Genomic DNA, 16,040 nt, shown 5'->3' with positions numbered 1-16,040 from the left:
TATCAGGCTGAAAGATCGCGTAACGAGGGTGATACACTTAGGAGCGCATATGTCAGATCATTCAGCTATTGGATTAGATTTGGAATTAGGAATAGGTGGCTTGAATTCAACCTGGAGGTTGGATCGTACAATTCTTCTAGACGAGGACTATTTAGGAATCTTAAGGGATGAGGTACACATTTTTCTAGATAAAAATGAAGGATCAGCTAAACAAGATATAGTTTGGGATACATGCAAGGCATTCCTGAGAGGGAGATTGGGAGCCCAGGGTGCTAAAAAGAGGAGACTATATTATAGTAAGGTTTCAGAGTTGGAAAAAGAAATACGATCTTGGGAAGGTAGTGGAGTTAGATTAGGGGGGAATGCAATGCAAGAGGAAGTTAAAAACAAGCTCCTGGACTTAATAATAGAGCTTACAGCAGTATTGTCACAAAGAGTTAAAGAAAGATGAGAAGCCAGTCAGTTGGCTCATTTTTCATATGGTGAAGGATGTGGCAAACTGTTAGCGTGGAAATCGAAAAAAGATTTAATACGTAATCAAATTAAAGAGATCAAAAGGATGGGTTCAGGAGAAGTTATAACAGATAGCAAAGGAATCGCAGAAGCTTTCCATGACTACTTTGAAAAAGTTTATACGGAAGATCTTTGCCCAAGACAAATTGAAATGGACAACTGGTTACAACTCTTGAAACCTCTCTGGGGATTGGAAGGGAGCACTAAATAGAGAAATTTCGCAAGCTGAAGTGGTTAAGGTGATTAAAGACAGTAAAAGAGGGAAAGCTCCTGACCCGGATGGCCTTCCGGCTGAAGTTTATAAAGTTTTAGTAGATTTGATCGCTCCCACAATGTGTCAATTGTTTAACCAAATATTTAGAGGGGAGGTAACTATACCTAGTTCTTGGAATGAGGCAACAATCTCCTTAATACATAAATCAGGAAAATCACCCAGTAGTTTAGACGCATATAGACCTATATCACTTCTGAACTGTGATTATAAGTTTTTTTCAAAGATTTCAGCAGACAGACTTGGCAAGGTTATCCACAAACTGATACATGAGGACCAAAAAGGTTTTGTTAGTGCGAGATATTTGAAAGAACTAACTTTTACTCTGATTGGAATAATAGATATGGCTTCAACGCATGAGCTTCCCTTGGCGGTGATTGCTTTAGACGCCGCCAAGGCTTTCGATCGAGTCAACTTCGCTTATTTAAAAACACTATTGCAGTACCTTAACCTAGGAAAGAACTTTACTGAATCTCTTTTCTCTGTCTACTGTTCACCGACATCACGGGTCCTAGTTAACGGGATACTCACTCAGCCTATTAAAGTAATGCGTGGAACTAGACAAGGGTGTCCTCTATCACCCTTGTTGTTTAATCTATATATAGAGCCACTAGCCTGTAGAATTAGAGCCTCAGAGGAGATACCCCCTTTTATAGTTGGTGATTGGTCAAAAAAACTGGGCCTTTATGCGGATGATATTATCATTTATTCTTCTAATCTACATCATTCTTTGGAAAACTTGGTGAAAATAACGAAAGAAATTGGAAATGTTTCAGGTTATCAAATAAATCAGGATAAAACTGAGATAATGGCTTGGAACTTAAATACCGAAAGGGTAATCAGTAAATCAGAAATGAGGTATCTGGGGGTCAGGATAACTCAAAATATTGGAGATCTTGCTAAAGTTAACTTTTTCAAGATTAAGAAAGAAGTTGTGGCCATTTTAAAAGGGTGGATGAATCTTCCTTTGTCATTATATGGTCGGACTAATCTTGTGAAGATGGTGATTGTGCCAAAAGTTACGTTCTTATTTGAGACTATCCCACTCGGATTTAGTAAAGAGTGGTTGGCTAAACTACAGAGTGAGATTGTGTCATTCATTGGGCATCAAAAGGATCACGATTATAGTGGAAAAAGTTAAGGAGGAGAATCAACAAAGGTGGTCTGGCGGCTCCAGACTTGCAAATTTATGCATGGGCTTTTTGTTTAAAGAATTGTAGGATGTTGTTTGGTACCCTAACTAACTCAACGATTGGAGAAATTTTTGGTGTGATGCTGAAAAGTTGTGGATATAATGATTTTGGTTTTCTATATAAGTTTGCAGACCCTACATTTTTCAAAAAGGTGAGACTTAAGGTCTTACAGGATTTGGCGGAGGTCTGGTACAAGATAAGAAGAATATTGAAACTGCCCTATTTTAGTTATATGGCCCCAATATGGGACTCTCCTGGAGCTCCACTTTGGACAAAAGATACTTTGGCTTCTCAGTTAAAAAAAGAGGATTCTTTGCAGATATGGAAAGACTTGTTCCAAGAGGGTGAATTGGTGCCCTGGGGCCTCTGTCAACAATTGTGGGGTCAGGTTTTTTCGAGATATAAGTATGTTCAGATCCAGAGTTGGGCAAATGATCCAGAAAATGTAATCGGGACTCAAAATGACTTTGAGTTGAAGTTAGGGATAGCGACCTTCAAGAAGGAAGTGGCTACATGGTATTGGATGATACTGGAAATGGAAGATGGACCTTTTTTGCTTCCGGAGAAGCTGTGGAAAGAGTGCTTGCCGAAGATCGCGACAGAGAACCAATGGCAAGTAACAATGTCTATGGTTTACAGTATTGTTAAACCTGCAAATTTAAGGCAAAATCTTTTGTTTACCATCCATAGAGCATATTGGTCCCCTCGTAGACTATCTAAATTCAAAACTGGCGGAGTTGTGGGGCGTCCGAAATGCAAGACCCCAAATGTGGATGATCTACACATGTTTGTCTTTTGCCCAAATATAAGACAATTTTGGCTGGATGTAAGTAATTGCCTATCTCAAGTTCTGAACCTACGAATGGAAGTAAGCCCCGAATTAATAATAACAGGAAGATTTGATTTAGAAAGTAAATGCATGAATGATAATTTAAGACTTACCTTCTATGCCATTCTATTAGCCCGTAGAGAGATATGTAAGCTATGGGTCTCACCACTCAGCCCTAATTTACTGGACTGGATATTAGCTATGAGGTATATAGCTAAGCTTGATATTTCAGATCACACCAAGAGAAATCGGAGATTTTGGGTACCTTTTCTTTTTCATTTTGGTTGAATAATATTACATGATACAACTTCCGATGATTAAGCCCCCGCCTATATCGCTGATATCGATAATATGGGATTTTAGGTCGGAAATAGAGTAAGGGGTGGACATACCTGGTGAGTCAGATGGCCAAGAAGGAAGGATCGATTGGGGGCCGGACTCAAAAATAGGTGGAGTTTATGCCTCGAAACTCTAATCAGCGTATGAGATAAAAAGCCCAGTGGTGGTTTAAGTTAGAAGATATGGGTGGCGAGACGGCAAATGAGGAAAAAGAAAAAAAAAATAGTTTGTGATCACAATTGCAATTGCAGATATTTAGGGGCATATTTACTAGAGAAATGGCGAAACGTGGCATTAATCTCCTTGGCTTAACGCCACGCTCCGCCACAAATTCTTGCTCTCCTCCACACCTACAAATCCTCCCCTAGCACTATTAATCCCTCAGAACTCACGGAGGAAGAAGTTGCTGACCTCCTCAGTAGCTACGACTCTGCCTTGACAACCCCATGCCCCTTAGACCTGATGGGAGAACACCCTATCTGCAGGGTTGCAACCAACCCTTACAGATGTGCTACCCGCCGCATCAGAGGGGTGGTCAATAGCAACCTAGCTAAGGTACCCACCTCTGCTTCTACTTTCGACACACACTCCTACAACTCCCTAGCCGGCCTCCTAATAAACTGCTGGTCAGCTGTAAAGCATGCATCTGATGTCCCCGACCTCATCCTTAGTCATAAATCGGACCTTGCGATCTTGACTGAATCTTAGCTCAAGGATTCCTCATCGCCCTACCTTGACCTCTTAGTCACGCCCAACTATAGCATTGTAAGGATGGACAGGCATCCAAAGAAAAAAGGGGTGTCATTGCCTGTATCTACCGCTCCAACCTCCTTGTTATGGAACTGCCGGTAGACCCCACGGACTCCTGCGAATACCTTGCACTCACCATCTCCAACAACACCTCACAGCTGTGCAAACTTCACAACTTTTTATATTGACAAGTACCATTCCATCTTTTTTATGTATTTTATGTATTTTGATTATATTGTAACTTGTGTCTTGAAATATACACATGGTTTTTATATATAATTTTTATCAATGTATACTTGAAATTTATTAAAAAGTGTTTGTTTTTATACCATACATTCACTTTAGTCCAGTATTTTCTGGTTTGCTGGTTCTCGTTGTTCCGTTTAACAGTGGTTTTGCCTGGAATGTTACTTGTCAATATATTGTCTTTACCCTGATCCAGGAAACAAATTGTACCTCAGGGGGTCCTTGTTACTTACAACTTCACAACTTTTACCACCCCCTGGCAAGAACAACACCTTTATGGACCTCCTCATGGAAATCATCACAGTCAAGGTGTCCCCAAACTCTAACGAAATGTCCTTGGTGACTTTAACTTGCGCTGGAACGGTCCCAAGGACCCTCAGGTCAATGCCATCAGTGACTTCTTGGCCAATGAAGCCCTTACCCAAGCCTGCTCTCTCCCTACTCATTCAAAAGGTGCCACCCTTGACTGAATCATTGCTAAGGAATCAGCGATCAAACTTATCTCCATTGATCCTTGTGATTGGTCTGATCACCACGCCATCACTTTCCTCCTGCCCAGCACCCACAAATCATGGACACCCCAACCCGTGATTCCCAAACGATGGGTTAGGGACACCAAGAACCTCGACCATGAGAAACTGGCAGCACGTTGTGAGTCTGACCTCCCTGCCACAGTGCACATCGGTCACCAACCTAGTGGACCATTACTCCTCCACCATATCCGACATTCTTGATGACCTTGCACTCCTAAAACTGAAAAGAACACAGATCAAATACAGAAATCCCTGGTTCAGCATAGCCCTCAACAAGGAGAGGAGATCCCTGCGACAGTCTGAACAAATCTGGAAACAACACGCATCTGAAGCACATCTAAAACTCCTTCGACAGGCCAGAAATGCCTACAATAAGAAAATCCTCAACTGTAAAATAGAATTCTTCAGAAATGAATTGGAGAAGGTCAAAAATTGACCTCGCAAGCTCTTTGACTTGGTCAAACACCAATCCAACAAACAAGCGAAAACTGCCAAAGAAACTCCTAAACCCTAAATTTCAAGCGAAGAATTCTCTTCTTTCTTCTGTGACAAAATCTCTGCCCTAGGAAAGTAACTTAAGTCCGCAACCCACCACCAAAATCAAAATCAGCCAGCTACACCTCTCTTCTCCGCATTGTCCTCCCAAACCTCACCCAAAAACCTAGAGCACTGGTCCAAATTTAAAATCTGTGACGATCACCCTGTAGTGTAGTTCCTATTATCCCAATAGGCTCTGCGCATTGGAATAATACCTTCAATAGTATAGGCCTAGACCAGACGTTAACTAGGTCTACTACTGTCGATATTAGACTTAAAGTTTTGGGTTTTGCCAGCTAGCTCAGAGTTCACTAGAAACTTTCTCGAATAGGCAAGGAGGAGTTAAACCTCCCTGGATAGACAAGAAGGGATTTAGTTTCTGACAACCATAGAACATGACAACTTTGCTCTCCCCTAATCAAGAGTATATCTCTAGAGTCGTGTGAAAACAAAAGACGACTTATTTTACTCAGTCAGTACGTGCATTCTTAGTCTCACCAGATTGTAGAGAAAAGGAAGAGACGGGCGTGTTCAATAAAAGATGTTATTTATTGATCAGTCTCTTTTCTCATACAAGAGAAATGGATCGATATTATTGCAATACTTATGGTTAAGTAAAGTGCATACAATAAAAGCAGAAGTATAAAATAATACTGTAAAAACATTGATATGGTTTCTAAGCCATATGATGGTTTAAAATGGATAAAATAGATACATACACATATACATTTGACTAATCGTACTCAACTGGTGTTTCTAACTACGCCTACCCCAGATGTACCTGACCTAAGCCTAATACGTGGGCGGGAGTAGAAAGTAGCAGTTTAAGTTAAGTTTGTTTTGCCAAGTGACTGACTCAAGAATTCTCTGTGAGGGGTTATTCAGTTCTGTACCTGGAGTCTAGGATGAATGAGGGATGGTATCTCTCGTCTCTGGTCTCGATATTCCAGGCTGCCTGCGAGGGCTACCCGGAAGCGCCGGAGCTGGATTTCTCGGCCAGAGAAAGCAGCGTCTCGTTCTCAGCGCGTCAGGAAGGCGGGGCTGCGCCAGCGGGGTCTGCTCTGCTCTGGGCTTCGGCAAGTCTGGCTGCTCCGATCTCGTCACCACCGCGTGTGTTTGCATAGGGCAATATCGGTAATATTTATACCTTTAAGGTGCCGAGATTGACGTAAGGATGGACATAGATACGTCAATAAGGATGTCATACGACCTGGTCGTTAGCACATTCTTTTGCTGAAGTTCTCGGTGAAATCAAAACAATGGCCGCAGGGTTTTTCCCAGGTCTGTCATAGGTTTGATTTGTTTTGAGAACTCCGTATGCCTTATCAGGGGCTGGAGGAATATAGCTTGTCTAATTAGATTGCAAGCGTTATGACCTAATCAGATAACACGTTCCTGTGCCGTAGTGTGGCTTAATCAGATAACGGTTCCTGCATCATGGGGGCTTTCTGCATCACGGGATGGCTGCTAGTTAACTTGTTAAGCAGAATAGGGTCAGGAATAGGGGGATCGATACAGAACCTATAGGAATACATCACACCCACTCCACGCTAACTATGGACATATTTACGAATCTATGCATAGTAAACATACTGTAGAGTATCGTGTATACCTTACCACCCCAAAATACATAAATGCATTTTGAATTTATCAAATATACGGAAAAAACAGTCACATGTATTATATGCACTCAAGCTGTAGAATAATGCTAAAGTAACCATGCATATCTATACATTATCACTAATTTGTATATGAGAATTTACCAATAGAAATGATATGGGATGCACCCCATATCATTTCTATTGGTATACTTTACCGTTGCCCAGCCTATGGGATAGCACCCTTCTATAACATGCATTTACCTTGTTGAAGACTATAATGATTTTCCCACCAGGTTGTAACAAACATTCATGTTCATTAGAAAAGTTCGTGTTTATTTTTTTTAGGAGATAACATTGGAGAAATACCGCTGTATATGCTTGTTACAGGTTTAAGGGTTCGCAAATGATATTACTTTTGTCGACTGCTGACACTGAGCATTATGTGAACAGTAGCACACTGACTCTGACGCATAGCATTTGAAAGTTTACATAAGGGTGGGCGAGGTTAATTAATGCACCAGCTGTGAAAGATTTAAAAGCCTAAACAAACATACAACGCACTTTCATTTCATTTCCTATAACGGTGAGACGAAGGAAAGGTTGCTAAAGACTTGTGGCAGGTACGAGCACCGGAACGAAAGATTTAATAATGTAGAACGCTTCAGATAAAGCTTAAATTTGACGAATTTGATAAAAGTGAGGAACGGAATACTACCTAAATACGAGTGTTTACACAGCGGGTTGTATTGGGACATCATAGGGGTTTTAACTGTTTGGTTAACTGGATAATGCCTAAAGTAATAATACGGAGAGTTAGTAAATGAATGATATGTCAGCATACTATTGACTAATGGACTATTATGAACCAAGGTTGTATACAGTGTATGAATTTTAAAATCACTTTTATTTGATTACTTGTAGTGACCCCTGACGAAGGGCACTGTGATGCCTGAAATGCATTGGGTTTTATTGGAATAAACACTGCCACTGATGAACTACGCTTTTGTCCTGTTCCTACAAGAGGCCATTGCGGCACAGTTTGAACAATAGAAGATTTTGAAAATTGGCGTTCACTTCCTGATGGGGACTTACACTTGAAAGAAAATGACTAAAATTATGGATACTGTATAAAATACAATAACAAAAAATCGGATTATTTATACGACAATAATTGCCAACGGGGCACATTTGGCAGTGCGTTTGGTTGGGGCGACATGCGCCTCATTCCCTCTTTTTATATGAGAATTTACACATGAAATGGCTCTTAATACAGAAAAAAGTTTCGAGACCATTCCATCACAGAATAAAATAATTATGAACATACCAGCGGGCAGCTAATGTCTATAAAGTATCTAAAAATAGAAATTTTAGTTCTCTAAGAATAGTTCTTACTTTAAGCAGAAGATAAGTGTCCCGACAAATTCGTAAAAATATTTTTGGGCTGCCGAAAAAAATTGCTGTCCGTGAACTGGAGGGAAAATTGTTCATGGTATTTTGCTATTCTAGTTGAAGGCCAAATTCAGGGAACGCCGTATGCGAGCTTGCTCAAAAGTCTCTATTTCTGCTCTGGTGAGAGCATCATATCATTTAGACTGTCGAAAAAGCTGTCAACAGCTTCCTGGGAGAGTTCCACTAACTCGGAAAAAGATGTAACCATGCATTCGTGCGCATGATTGTCTCCATTGACGTTTTGATTATTATTGCTGACCGAAGGTCGTACCTGATCAATGCTGCTTTCATCTTGAACTTCACTACCCCTTAATCGTAGTGGTGAAGCTTCCACGAATGCCGTCATCAGGATTGGTAGCCGTTGAGGGCAGCACAAAGCATGAGCCTTTATTGGACTCAACAATGTTTCTGCATCCATTGGCGCATCTGATTGTAGCGTCAGACAGGTGTCTAACACGCATTCTTCTCCGCATAGCAAGCACCTTAATACAGGTAAAACACATCATTGCCACATTGGTCGAAATGAAAGAAACCAAGTCATGTTCAGGTCTCTAAGCCGGGATAGTCCCAGGATTTTTTATATCCGGTCCCGGTATCCAATGGCTAGGATTGTTTCTTCCCTTGTCGCAGGTGTTTTGTCTGTGACATGGTTTGCCATAACGAAATATAAGGACTAAGAATAGGATTCCTGCAATTAGTCCCAAAACGAGGGGAAGTCCGCCAAAAATCGAATGGACGAAATCTGGAAAAATACCCAGTATGGCTTTGAATGGTGTTAATGCCATCGAAAATACTGTCTTAAATACTTTTGAGACTCCACTGGTATCAGAAATATTTACGATTTCATTCAGGATTTCTGCGAAATGTATGGGGGAATTAGTTGATAACAATGAGTGAATCTCTGCAGTCGTCCTTGCGACTAGGAGATCATACGTTTCTTTTGATGACGTGAGCCTGGTCGGCGTCTGAAGAAGCACTGTTTTCATTCTGCTTAAAGTATCTATTCGAATAGAAGTAATTTTCAAGTTGGGCCATGCCCTTGCCTCCCTGTCTGGAAGGGAGCTGGGGAACAATATGCGTCCACAGCACTTGACCTTCGCAGTCGTAGTTACGAGATAAGGAGTCCCGGGCATAAGACTACAACATCTGCGGTCCACAATTAGAACGTAACTCCCATTATAGAGTCTCTGAAAGAATGGTTCTATCTCTGTTGCAGGTGCGCCTAGCTGGTGACATGAAAGGTTATTTGAGTTCCCTTCACAGGCTCCATGCAAACTAATTCCTACACAGAAGTGTACCGCTCAGTGACATCACACAATTATTGCCACTAAGAAACACTTTCTGTCCTTTATTACTGACACATGCATGTGAATAGGGCAAGTTCCATGTTGTTTTAATGGACCTTTTCCCCAATTTTTCGTACATGCCAGCCTGTATATATTTTTGGCAGTATTGAAACCTGAAGGTAGATATTGGAATATTAATTATCCCATGTATTATCCATTCACTGACAGGTCGTTCTGACATTGTCACTGGTAATCTCTCGAGTTTCTCAATGCTCAGGATTGTATAATCAGCACCCATTTGGGCCATACTGATTTGTTTATCAGTGAGGTTAAAGATATTGAATAATGACGTTGTGTTGATTAAACGCCAAGGCACATAGCCTGAACGCAGATTTTGTAACGTCCAGCCAAGCTGTACAATAGAACGCAATTGAGACTGACCGTGTTGTAACAACAGTAAGTCTTGCGATAATATGTCGATTGCTGAAGACACAATGCTGTCCAGAGAAAAAATTCTGGAGGACAGAGTCATTAACCCATTGTCCACTACAGAAAGTGATTTTTCCAAATTAATACGGTCAATTTCCCGTATACTTTCCGCTGTCTCAATTTGAGTCACCTTCCAGGCCTCGTTGTATGCTGCATATACAGAGGCTGCTATGAAACGTTTCTGACGCTGTTTGCGCGGTCCCATAATGAAATCACGCAAGTCAGCACCATCAGTAAGTAAAGTTAGGTGTTGCTTAATTTCTGCCAGTGTGGAAGTTTTTTAGCCACTGAAGGCATAATTTGCCCACACTGTAGGTGGTTATTATCCCTGGGTGTTGTCTTTGGGAATATCTAGGGTCGGCCTGGTCATTTTGAACCCCTGTGTTTTGTTCAGGAATCTGTCTTGACAGTTATTAGTATCTGTGGGCCAGATCAACCACTTTTTCCAATCAGGATGTGTTCTGTTTTGGTCTAATACATAATTTACGTCTATCTCTTCATCTGTAGAGCTATTGCTGTTCATTGTTGGTTTTGGAATAGACGGTTTATTTAAGTCTTTGATTTTGGCTAGGCCAAGACAGGTAGTTTGTTGAACAGTGTCATTTAAAAATATAATTTGTTCTGGGATCATGCAGGCTCTAAACAAAGATTCTATACCCTGCACTTGCCATTCTTTTGTACCCCAAACACTCTTTACTTCAACGTTTTTGTCCCAATAATCAAAACCAAAAGTATTCATTTGTTCAAAGAATGAGTCTGAATATATCAATTTCGTGTTTGTTATCATGGTCTTTGTCCCTGTCTTATTTGACAATTTGAAATAAAATGTTTCAGCATTACTTGTGTTAAAACCTGAAAAGTATGAATATTTGTCATAAACGGTTCTTGAGCTTCCTTTTGGAGGGGTTGCACAATGTTCCCATTGATTATAATTTAAAACATTTCTAGGTTGTGCAGATCTATGTAGAACATGGTTACCATAGTGGTTATAACAGTACATACTATCATAATTTGTCGAACCCTGCAAATAATCATGTTTGGTAAATTTAGCAGACATCACTAAGTCAGACATCATATTATTTATACTTTCAAAGTCCCAATCATCAGCAAATGAGCTTGGTTTTACAAAGTCACTCAACGAGATCTTAATTTGGTGTGGATATTTCAGGATTTCAACCGGACCATAAATTTCGTAGTCAGTGTTGTCCCATGCTACCCCACCCGGTATAGGATTGGCTGTGAAGTTGACTGAAGAAAGTTCTCTTTTCTCGACGTGTGAAGATGTGTGTGGTTTGAGGATCAAGTTGATTTTCTGACTTGCTGTGTCCATTTTAGCATATTTTCCCTCAATGAAGCGTCCCAAAGTTAATACCATGATGAGCCAAAGTATGAGGATAAATGCGCCAAAACCCACCCAAAATTCAATCCATGGAGAAATCAGATATGTTTCTTTCAGTTGTTTCAAAAGTACTTTAACTTTATCTTTAAAGGTTTTTGTTGATGGCTGTGTTTTTGATTCAGTGAAGCCTTCAGAGGAATCATCGAAGTTTATGAAGTAGCCGGATGCAGTTCTGTCAATTGTTCCAATTGCTTCGGGATTACTGTTTCTTGCATAGTCGTTTGTTACTTCATTATAGATTGGTGTGTCTCTGCTAAATGTTTTTATTTGGGTTTTCAGAGGTCTAAGTTCCATTGCATTGTTGCATAGTCCTTGTTGTAGTTCTGTAGGCGTTTCGAATGTGATTAGCCTCTTAGATTGAACCTCTGTGTTTGTAGCAAATCTTGGTGTTCTACTACTTATCGGGAGTCCACTTGGCCTACTATTTGTTATCGGCCACATGATTGTGGTTTTACCAGGTCGATGGATACAACTCGGTTCTCCTTTTTACCAGCAAGCGGCGGTAGTACAACTGATCTTGTCCCGTTGATAGACAAGACAGGAACTGCTTTTCTGTAAGAAGGCCCAAATTCCTTCTTTACCGCGATCTTTTCTCTGACTAGATCCCCGACTTTTGGAATCCAGACAGGTCTTGCTGGGACAGGTGGTGGTTCTTCAGTGGTTGTTGGCTGCTGTTTCAACTTTATGTTGCTCAGGTCTTTTCTTGTTTCGTTTAAGTCCTGCAAAACAGCCAAACGATCTTTGATATCAAAGCTTTTTTCCTTCACCACTGAAGTCTGACTGTCGAGGTCTAAGACTAACATCCTAGTTCCAAACAATAATTCGTACGGACTGAATCCCTTCAGAGAATTTCTTGGCAGGTTATTTAGACTACGTTGGACACTTATTAGATGTTTGACCCACCCAGCTCCCGAACCTAATACCTTTGCCGTTATAGATTGCTTTATGTCACGTTTTTTTCTTTCAACAATTCCGTTCCCCTCAGGGTGAAATGGACAAGAGTACCGCAATGTAACGCCCATGCTGACCATGGCCTCCTTATAAGCTCTAGAGCTAAAAGCAGGACCATGGTCCGAATGCAGCATGCCAATTGCGTATGTGCCGATAAAGACTCGCAAATCTTTTATAACAGTTCTGGCGTCAGCCGTTCGCTGGGGCCACATCCATATGAATCTCGTGCATGAGTCCACTGCAACCAAGATATATTTATAGTTACCATCCCTTTGTAAGGGACCACAGTGGTCTAGGTAAACACAGGCTAATGGTTTATCCGAGATTAGAAGGGGCGTCTGCGCTGGACGTCTCACCGTTGATACTTTCATTCTTTGACATATTTCACATTCTAAAACATAGTTCCTTGTTTGTCTTCTCATTTGTGGCCACCAGTATCTCTGTTTTAATAATGATACTGTGGCTGAGACACCAGCATGTATAGAAGCAAGCCCTTCGTGTGCCGCTATTATCAGTCCTAACCTATGTTCCATGTTTGGAATTGCCCTATCCCCCACTCCAGGGATTCGAGCAAAAGGAACATTGTTTGCATCAGTTATGTATGAGTATTTTACTGGAAAGCCTTTCGGGAGTGTTTCTATCGAATCCTTTTCTGTAGCGCTGACAGCCTGTAATATTTCGCTGTCTATTTTTGTTTTTGACCGTGTGATGGCAGCTACGGAAGCCGTTTGCACAGCTGCCTTCGCGGCCTCATCAGCCAATGAATTCCCTGCAACGTGAACGCCATCACGTTGATGACTCAGCGTATGTATCACGTGAGTCTTTGGTAGTTCTTTTTGTAATAGAACTACTTGTTCCCAGAGCATCTTATGCTTGATTGTGCCTCCTTTTGCATCCTTAAAGCCATTCTGAAGCCAGATCTGCAAGTATTCATTGTAAGACTGAACGCAGTAATACGAATCGCACACTATGAGTGTGGGGAATTCTCGATCGGTATTTTCAAGCGCCATCTTAAACGCCAGTAGTTCAGCTCGCTGAGCTGTACAATCTCCTAGAGATTGTGTCTTAGTGATAGCTGGTTTGAATTTTCCTTCGTGCCAGCGACCTTTAACAATCGCGCACGCAGCACTGTAAGCTTGTTTACCCCCTACTGCGGGTTGTGCTGATCCGTCTGTATATATTATACAGCCGTAATGTTCTAGAGGCAGAATTTCGGTCGGCGGAGGACATTCAAATTCATATTGGAGAAATTCTTGTGTTTTTAAGTTAGGATCAAATTCGTATGCCACGTCTGTTGCAGCAAGAGAATTAGCCCATTGTATCCATCTCGGATGGAGCGCTTTAGCATTTGGAATGCTTGCTTTTGTTACAGCCTCTAGGGCTGGTATCGGTGTCACGATTATTATTCGTTTACCTTGTGCCAGGGCTCGTTCTTTTGCTATAGCTGTCTGTGTTGCAGTAAGAATTTTTTCCGTTGGGCTAAATTCCATTTCAGCCTTAGTGTACAAGTGTGATTTGAATGCAATTGGTACCTTTTCTCCCTCATTAGAGGTCAGGTATGTGAATCCGCATCTTCCTGGGATGACTCGAATCACAAGATTGCGTGTGTTATCACGTGTTTCTAATTTTGTTTTAATTAACATGTCTGTTTGTAAGGATCTCAAAATTTCTGTGTGTATTTGAGTCCAATTTGTTCTTTTAAAATCTGGTTTTATTAGATCATAAAGGGGTTTGACCCTTTCTGCGTAATTTGCAATGTATGTTCTTCCGAAATTTAGGAAGCCTAGAATTGACTGTAGGTTTTTTAGTGTTCTAGGTGCTTGGAGTACGGCACATTTCTCTAGGAAATTGTCAGCCAGGCTTTTGCCTTCACTTGATAATTCGTATCCTAAGAACAGGACTGTTAGATGGGCAATTCTAGATTTTTTAAAGTTGAATTTGTAACCCTCTGCTGCGAACCCAAGTATTATGGTGTTCACTCTCTTCAAGTGAGTATCCAAGTCATCATCTGTTAGGTATATGTCGTCGACATAAGATAATGCTTCGTCATCATATGTTTGTAGTAACTCTGTTACTCTCGCTGAGAATACCCCTGGGCTATTCTTGTACCCCTGGGCTAACCGACAGAATTGTTTTTGAGTGCCATTTATTGAAAACGCAGACAAATATCTGCTCTCTGGTGCTATGTTTTGACAAAAGAATCCATTAGAGATGTCTAATGTTGTTTTGTATTTTTTGCGCACTATGTTATTCATTAGTGCAGCACTATGCGAGTTTTGCACTGCAAAAGTTTTGCAACTTGAGTTAAGGTGTCGGTAATCCAAAACTAGACGATATGAATTGTCTGGTTTGGAGACCGGAAACAAAGGGTTGTTCATTTGTGAGGTGCAAGTTTCAATCACCCTCTGGTATTCTAGTTGATCTAGGATTTCTTTTACCTGTTTTTTTAACTTCTTGCTTAATTTGGTACTGTCTTTGTGCAGTAGGTTGTGATTTTAACTGGATTTTGTGAGGAGGAGAGTCCTCATCCCATCCTACATGATTTTTATATAAAGCAGGAGCTAGAGCTACTGCCCACTTTCTGGCAAGTGTATATTTTTTATGAATTGGGATATGATTTGAGAAGGCAGGCATAATTATTTCTTCGCCATGAGGGCACTCCCTGACAAACTCTGGTGGCCAGTCTTTTTCAGCTAGAAGGATGTCATAGCCCTTGGAGAGATTATCCCAAAATAGTCCCCTTATTTTTCTAGTCTTATCCCCTTCTATACGTAAAGTTATTTCATATATTTTGTGAGGTTTGCTAACTCTGGTGTCTGCAGTTTCCACTTGAAGATATTCATTCGTGTCCACTGTCTCCAGAAGATTCATAAGGACTTTGCGAGCTATGCTCACTTCTGCTGCGCTGTCTAGCATTGTCTGAGCCCATTCTCCGTTTTTCAGTTGTGTCCTCAGTATTCTCGGCATTGTTAACTACTTTAATACTGGCTACCTTCTTTTTTGGAAATTGTATTTTCTTTTTTAGATGAGCAGGTTCCTTGTCTTTGGACTTGGCGTGCTCTTCTCTTTGTTCTGATCGTCCTCTTCTTTCCGATTTCTGCGAGGAAGTCTGAAAAGATTGAGAGGGACGTGTATCAAAATCTTGATATCTATCAGGCTTCTTTATATTATCCCTATTTCTAAGGTTATATTTTTTCCCAGAGGGGTCACTTTGGGGTGACCTGTGTCTTTGGTTCGGAGATTTTTCTCTCCGCCGAGGAGACCTTCCTCTGGACTGGAATTTCTTTTCTTTAGGATTGGATTGTTTGTTTCCATCCCAGCTCTTTTTTTGTGATGTTGAATTATTATTAAAAAATATTTTTTCAGGACTTTCAATCAGTTTTGGTTTTACTGGTATTCCACCTAAACTATTTCTACCTAGTTCCTCATAGGATTTTTCTATAATTCTGGCAATTTCAGCTGGTTGGTCTGCTATATCTGTCTCCTTTAACCTCTGGCGGATCGCCACGTTTGCTGCTTCTCCCTTTATGTTGGCTAATAATATAGCCGAGACCTGCTTGAAGTCTTTTAGTAATTTCATACCAAGAGTTAAAGCGGGTTCTGGACCGTATTCGTCTTGAATTTGTTTTAGCACATCTGGTATTACCGAAATGG

Source organism: Lissotriton helveticus, chromosome 2_1 (genome assembly GCF_964261635.1).
Source record: "Lissotriton helveticus chromosome 2_1, aLisHel1.1, whole genome shotgun sequence".
Classification (NCBI taxonomy): domain Eukaryota; kingdom Metazoa; phylum Chordata; class Amphibia; order Caudata; family Salamandridae; genus Lissotriton; species Lissotriton helveticus.
This window is presented reverse-complemented; position numbering follows the sequence as displayed.